Source organism: Dasypus novemcinctus, chromosome 14 (genome assembly GCF_030445035.2).
Source record: "Dasypus novemcinctus isolate mDasNov1 chromosome 14, mDasNov1.1.hap2, whole genome shotgun sequence".
Lineage (NCBI taxonomy): Eukaryota > Metazoa > Chordata > Mammalia > Cingulata > Dasypodidae > Dasypus > Dasypus novemcinctus.
The window spans coordinates 23806975-23814075 of NC_080686.1; the positions used below are offsets into that span (position 1 = coordinate 23806975).

The 7101-nt window shown below is 41.8% G+C and overlaps 1 pseudogene; it reads left to right on the forward strand.

The window, feature by feature from the left end:
* The first annotated feature begins 1896 nt into the window (after positions 1-1896).
* Positions 1897-4453, forward strand: LOC105745320 (methylcytosine dioxygenase TET1 pseudogene; annotated as a pseudogene).
* The last annotated feature ends 2648 nt before the right edge of the window (positions 4454-7101 follow it).

Below are 7101 nucleotides of genomic sequence, written 5' to 3' on the forward strand. Positions count from 1 at the left end.
TGGGCACTCATGCAGGCACTCAGCTCACCATGCTGGCACTCGTGGGCCCTTGACTCACTGTGTGGGCACTTGGCTTGCCACACAGGCACTCGCCTGAGCACTGGCTCACCGCTGCACTGACACCCACACGGGCACTGCTGGCTGCGCAGGCACACTTTCTCTTCTTCTTTTTCACCAGGAGGCCCCAGGGATCTAACCTGGGTCCTCCCATGTGGTAGGTGGAGGCCTTATCACTTGAGCACCTCTACTTCCCAGTAATAATGTTTTGACAGGTCAAAAAGAAGTTAGAAATAAAATACACACCAGTAGCATATAAATTGGAAAGTAAGTAAATGAAACTAATGTATTCCAAGTCCTTGTATTGTCTCGGAAGAGATTAAAGGTATTAACTGTTTTTAGAATTTGAAAAAGTATGCATTTTTAATGCTTAAATTACTAAATAAATAGAAACAGAGTATATTAGTTCCAAACAAGGAGAGGGAAGTGAAATTGAGTGAGAATGTGTACTCCATCCAAATGAAGAAAAGGAAGAAGAAGAAAAAGGGTGTAGAACAAGCACAACAAATGCAAAGCATAAAATAAAATAGTAGATTTACGCCCAATATACCAGGAGTCCCCACTAAATGGAAAAATCTAAATGCTCCAGGTAAAACACAGAGATTGTCAAGCTCATAAGAAACACTTAAAAAACAACCCCAGGTACTATACAACAGATATCAGCAAATTTCGAGTATTGAAACCAAATCAAGGATACTCTTGACCATACCATAATTAAGTTAGAAATCAATAACAAAATGAAAACCAGAAAAATTTTATGTTAATTATCTCAGGTTGAGCTGCCAGGTGGCGAAGTGGTTAATTGGGACAATGAGTTAAACTGAAAATAATAATCAAGGCGTTTTTTACCACTTACTGCAACAGTGCAGGCAAGAGGTCAAAAAGAAGGGTGCTGGCTCCTAGAGTTCCACACCCTGTTTCATGTTTCAGGGGAGGGGCAGATGATATGCAGGCAGACTGGGTGCCTGTCACCCTGCAGAGGAACCCAAACGAAAGACTCCTGCCTTTTGGGGGACCTGGGAACCAGAGGCAGGGAGAAGGGGAAGGAAAGACTAAGGGTGGAAAGTTACTGAGTCAGTGTGGAGAAGAACACCTCGGCCAAGGGGCCTGGTCAGGTCTTGGCAGAGGCACTGGGAAATGCCTCAGCTGAATATGTGAGGCCTCTGAAGAGAAGGGCTGTGGGTGGGAATGCAGAGGTGTGTATTAGCCTGGCTCAGATATGGATTATTCTCACTATAATTCATTTCAAAATAGTCCCCCCTGAAATGAAGTATAGTGAGAATAATCCATATCCTCACATTTGGGTTGCAGATAAAGCAGAACTTACATGCAAATGTATAGCTTTAAAAGCACACAACAGAAAAGAAGCCTGAAATTGAATATAAGTGTTTGAAAAAGAAGAGCAAAATAAATTCCGCACAGTCCGCTTTGGTGCTACTTTCTGTGCACAGCTGCTGTTTCTGCCCCCCAGGATGCCCCCCTGCCCTGCCTGAGTCATGCACCTTTACCTGCCTTTCCCCCATGGACCTTTGGAAAGCAGCCGTCCATACCCGGGGCTCGGGCTTGATTGTGCCAGGAGCCGGCGTTCATCATGCGGCTTTTGGGACCCTCGGTAGAAGGGATTTTAGAAGACCAGTCTTTGGATTAAGGGTGAAAGAGAAAAGAGGGACATCATTTCTGGGTGTGGGCCACGCCCACCACAATGCCTTCCTTACACATAACCAAAACCTTGTGGCTACTTAACCATGGGGCATCCAGACGCCCTTCAGAAGTCAGACTTTCCAAAGGACCAGTGACCCTGTGCCCCAGCCCTATCCTTGTTTTTCCTACTCCATAGCTATGTCTCAATCCTGCCACACAAGGCCTTTCAGATTAGTCAGGAGGGAAGATTTAAACAAAAAGAAGAGCAGCCACCTGAAGAAGACATCCAAGCCTACCAGCAAAAATGTGGCATTGGTCAAGACTGTGTGCCCTAGAAAATGAAAACGATTAATTCGAGAAAGAGATGTTAAGGGAAAAACCATGCCCTAATCACCCATGCCAGTCAGGAGTCTTCTGACCAGAGCAGGAGCAGCATGGATGGATTTGGAGAGGACTGAGGTTCTTTTTCAAACCTGGAGTCCTTAACTTGCAGTGGGTTTACAATGGGTCTCCAAATCACCTCTTACAGCAAGCAACTCTCCCAATCCCCAGTGGTCATAGCCAAAACCAAGGAAGTTCCACCTTCAAAGAGTTTACAAAAGCAACATGAGTGTGATTATAAGGTCCTCACTGATGTGAAAGTAAAGACCACAGAAAAGGAATCACACCCAATGCAAGACCCCCTAATTCCTCTTGACAGAGAGAATTTAATTGGTGTATAAAATGCACCTTTAGTTAAAGGTGAGGACCAAGAGACAACTAAGGACTATTCCCTGGACAGACAGTGAATGATACCAGCGATTCTGATGTATGTGCTCCTTTGCCCCAAAGAGAAGCAATCAAAGTTACCTCTGAAAGTACCTCCAGACTTCAGTTGGAAGATTTGGGTTCATGAGTAGAATCTCTTAAGCCATCTGATTCTTACCTAGATCCTATCAAAAGTGAACATGATTACTGTCCCACCTCCAACTTTAATAAGATTATATCTGAATTGGATCATAGAAACTGTTTGTCTCTTGGTGGATTTATACATCCTACCTCTTTTTTTTAGGAAAAAGGTTTATTTTATTTATTTATTTATTCCCCCCCATTGTTTGTGCTAGCAGTGTCTGTTGTGTGCTTGCCTTCCTTTTAAGATGCACTGAGAAATGAATCTGGGACCTCCCATGTGGGAGAGAGTCACCTAATCTCTTAAGCCACTTCCATTCTCTGCTTTATTGCGTCTCTCATTATGTTTTCCTCCTTGTGTCTCTGTTGCATCATCTTATTGTGTCAGCTCACCATGCCAGCCTATTGTATCAGTTCACTGTCTTGCTAGTCTTCTTTGGGAGGCACCAGGAACTGAAACTGGGTAAGGGGGGTGCTCAATCACTTGAATCATATCTGCTTTCCCTATCCTATTTTTTTTTTTTTTAAAGATTTATTTTTATTTATTTAATTCCCCTCCCCTCCCCCGGTTGTCTGTTTTCTGTGTCTTTTTGCTGCGTCTTGTTTCTTTGTCCGCTTCTGTTGTCGTCAGCGGCACGGGAAGTGTGGGCGGCGCAATTCCTCGGCAGGCTGCTCCCTCCTTCGCGCTGGGCGGCTCTCCTTACGGGGCGCACTCCTTGCGCGCGGGGCTCCCCTACGCGGGGGACACCCCTGCGTGGCAGGGCACTCCCTGCGGGCATCAGCACTGCGCACAGGCCAGCTCCACATGGGTCAAGGAGGCCCGGGGCTTGAACCGCGGGCCTCCCATGTGGTAGACAGACGTCCTAACCACTGGGTCAAAGTCCGTTTCCCTCCCTATCCTCTTTTTAATAAAACTCCTCTTGGCTGGCTCAGAACAATAAGAAACCCTTGGTGCTAACTCATATCATCGTGAGGCCCTCAAAGCTACCCCATTTCAACAGGAAATTCCTGGTGCCACCCCTGTCCTAAGGGAGGTCTTCAGGGCTATCCCACAGCAATGAGGAGTTCCTGGTGCTATTCATTTTATGGAGAGACCCTGGGTGAGATTCCAGACCCACCAGAGATTCCTAGTATCGTCCAGTCCAATGAGAGGTCTTTGGTGCTATCCTATAGCAAGAAACTGTTGGTATGGGTGGTGGTGCTGCCCCGGACCTGCCTATCTGCCTTCCTGCTCCTCCAAACCCAGTTGCCACCTATAATGCTCCCCCAGAATGGCTTGTCTCACATGGACTTGAGGCATATTTTGCCTTTGGGCTCAGGTCACACTCCTCAATCATCATCAAACTCAGAACCTCCAGCAATGACTACAAGCAATGAGGAAAAGGAGAAGCAGGCTCTCTAAGCTTTTGCCAGTAAACACTCAGGGTTTCATATCAGCCCCTGAGAGAGGCCTGGACCAGGCTTCGCTGGGTGCTGCCCAGCTTGCCCAGGCCAGCCAGAAGGAGGACGTTCCCAGGTCAGCTCGACAAGCACGTTGATCTTGCCAACCCCAGTGGGGTCTTTGTCAATGTCACTGGCCACTACCTCCCCTTCTTCCTACACAACTTTGCTACTTACTTTGGAAAAAAAGAAATGAAACCGATGTGAGGTCTGCGAGCCTTGCCAGCAGAAGACCAATTGTGGCGAATGTACTTGCTGTAAGAATGAAAAGAACAGCCATCATATCTGCAAGAAGAGGAAATGTGAGGAGCTGTGAAAGAAACCACCCTTCATTGCATCTTTAGAGGCTATAAAGGAAAACAAGAGGCCCCAGAGAAAAGAAGCCCAAAGTTTTAAAGAAGGCAAGAAAAGACTAGAACAAGTATAGGACCCAGAAGAGTCACATTTTAAAGACAAGTATCGGAATGATTATGTATAGAAAGAAGAGGAGGGTTCTCTATATTCCTTTATTCTAAGATCATATTTACAAGCAGAGTTGAAAAACTTCCCAGAACAAACCATCATGGAAGATCTATGTTTCTTCTTTCTTTTAAATTCATTCGTGTGCTTATTCATTTAGTTCTTCTTAAAACAAACATCCAACTTGAAAGTTTTCAAACATAAAACAAGTCGAGAGAGTAAGGTAATAATGATCAATTTTTTGCATGTGAAACATAAAGTTGTAGGCATCATTCTTAAGTTTGAATCTCCAAACAGTAAGATAATTCTACACAACCACATCATTTTTACAATTTCTTAATATCATCTAAAATTCAAACTTTATAATGATTTTTCTCAGTGGTCCCCAAAGTAAAAACAGACATTTTGAGCCTAGAGGATGACCTGTTTTTGGTGGACTACAATGTAGTACAGGAAGACTGGATTGCAATAAGTAAGTTCAGTTTTATCTGGAAGGTACTGGAGGATGGATAAGAAACGCTAGTTTCAACAGGTCACCTTTAGTGTTTGCTGGACAGATTGGGTGGGGGAGGGTTGAGTGACCAAATAGCATTCTGTGTTGAAGTTGCTACTTGAGAAAAGGCAAGGCTGCTGGAAACAGCCAGGTAGAAGCCTTTGGCAAGACTGGGAACGAGCTGGTGTGGGGATAGAGTGGTGGCAAGAGACATTCTGTGAAATTTGGCCAGGGCCGGTAATTGGAGGGCTTGCTTGCTGGCCTGAAAGATGTGAATTCTTCTCTAGAGGTTAGTGGTACCCAGGTTCCTTTAAGCTGCCCTTTAAATCTTTTATAGGGTTTTCTGGTTTGTTTTGTTTCTGTTTTTTCTCACTTTTTTTTTTAACACAAAGAAAATTTCAATTACACAAAGAGCGTAGTATAATAAATGCTCATGTACTCACAATCCAGATTCAACACTTACCAATTCTTCTTCTTTTTCAATTAGAGAAGTTGTAGGCTTGCAGAAAAATAACGCAGCAAACGGAGTTCCCATATGCCACCCTATTATTAACACTTTGCATTAATGTGGTACACTAATGAACATTGAAAGAACAGTGTACAATGAAAGAACATTTTATAACATTTCATAATTGTGCTATTAACTATAGTTCATCATTTACAATAAGTTCACTGTGTTGCACAGTTATTTTTTTAAATTTCCCTTTTTAACCACATTCAAATATATAATTCAGTGCTGTTAATTATGTTCACAATGTTGTGCTACTATCACTACAACCCAGTACCAAAACTTTACAATCAACCCAAAAAGAAACTCTACGCAATTTAAGCATTCACTCCCCCGTTCCCTACCCCCACATCACCCCCTAGTAACCTAAGCTGACTCCATGAATTTGCTTATTCTAATTATTTCCTATCAGTGAGATCATATAATATTTGTTCTTTTGTTTCTGGCTTATTTGGCTCAATTTGATATCTTCAGGGTTTGTTCATGTTGTCACATGTATCAGAACTGTCATTCCTTTTTACAGCTGAATAGTACTCCATTGAATGTACTTCCCACATTTTGTTTGCCCAACCATTGGTTGGGTAGTTGGCTTACTTTCATATTCTGTAACTGTGAATAATCCTGCTGTGAGCATTGTGGAACATCTGTTCCAGGGCCCCCCTGCTTTCAAATCTTTGGGGTATATACCTAGAAGTGGGATTACCAGTTCTTTATAGGATTTTTACCCCTAGACCCAAGGAAACACTGCAGGGACAGGTTTTGAATCTGTGGTTTTCTAGAACCCTGTTAGGTGATGCTGATGTTAAGCCAAATATGGGAACATAGCCTAAGGCAATGAGATTTGCATTTTAGAAGGAATCTCTTAGCATTGCATTGTCTAATACTTGAAATTTAGGTAGTGCTACCAAAGAACTGGTTTTGTGATTTTATTTCATTTTAATAAATTTAAAATTTAGCATTGAAACAATGTAAAATATTTTTGTGTTAAATACAACTTCATGGTGTTGGTACCATTACATTTTGCTTTAACCATTGAAAATTTAACATCCAAACTGTGGTATGTTGTAAGTCACAAATACACATTGAATTTCAAAGACTTCATAGGAAAAAAAAAGTAAAATATCTTATTGGTCATTTTTATATTGATTACATGCTGAAATGATAATACTTTGGGTTTGCAGACTTCACTAAATATTATTAAAATTTAAAAAATAGAAGAGCAAAATGAACTCATGTAAGTAAAATGAACAAAATAATGATATTGAACACAAATGAAATCTAACACAAACAAATTAGGCAGGATCAGCAAATTCCAACAGTTTCCTTTTCTAAAAAGACTAGTAACACCGAAAAACCTTTTCTTGTTTATTTATTATATGTGTGAAGTTAAAACTTTTTCATACAATCTTATTTACAGAGATTGTCCTATGTGGTTTTTATTGACCTTGGAAATTTTTCATAACTGCCTTGGGTTTCAGTTTCTTTCTTCACTAAATGAGCAGGCTGAAAAAGATAATTCCAAATATTTGAAATAGGGTAGTTATTACTACTTTAGAAAGGGAACATTCTGTAAGAATTAAGAGCACAGACTTTAGAGTCATGAATTCATTCGTTC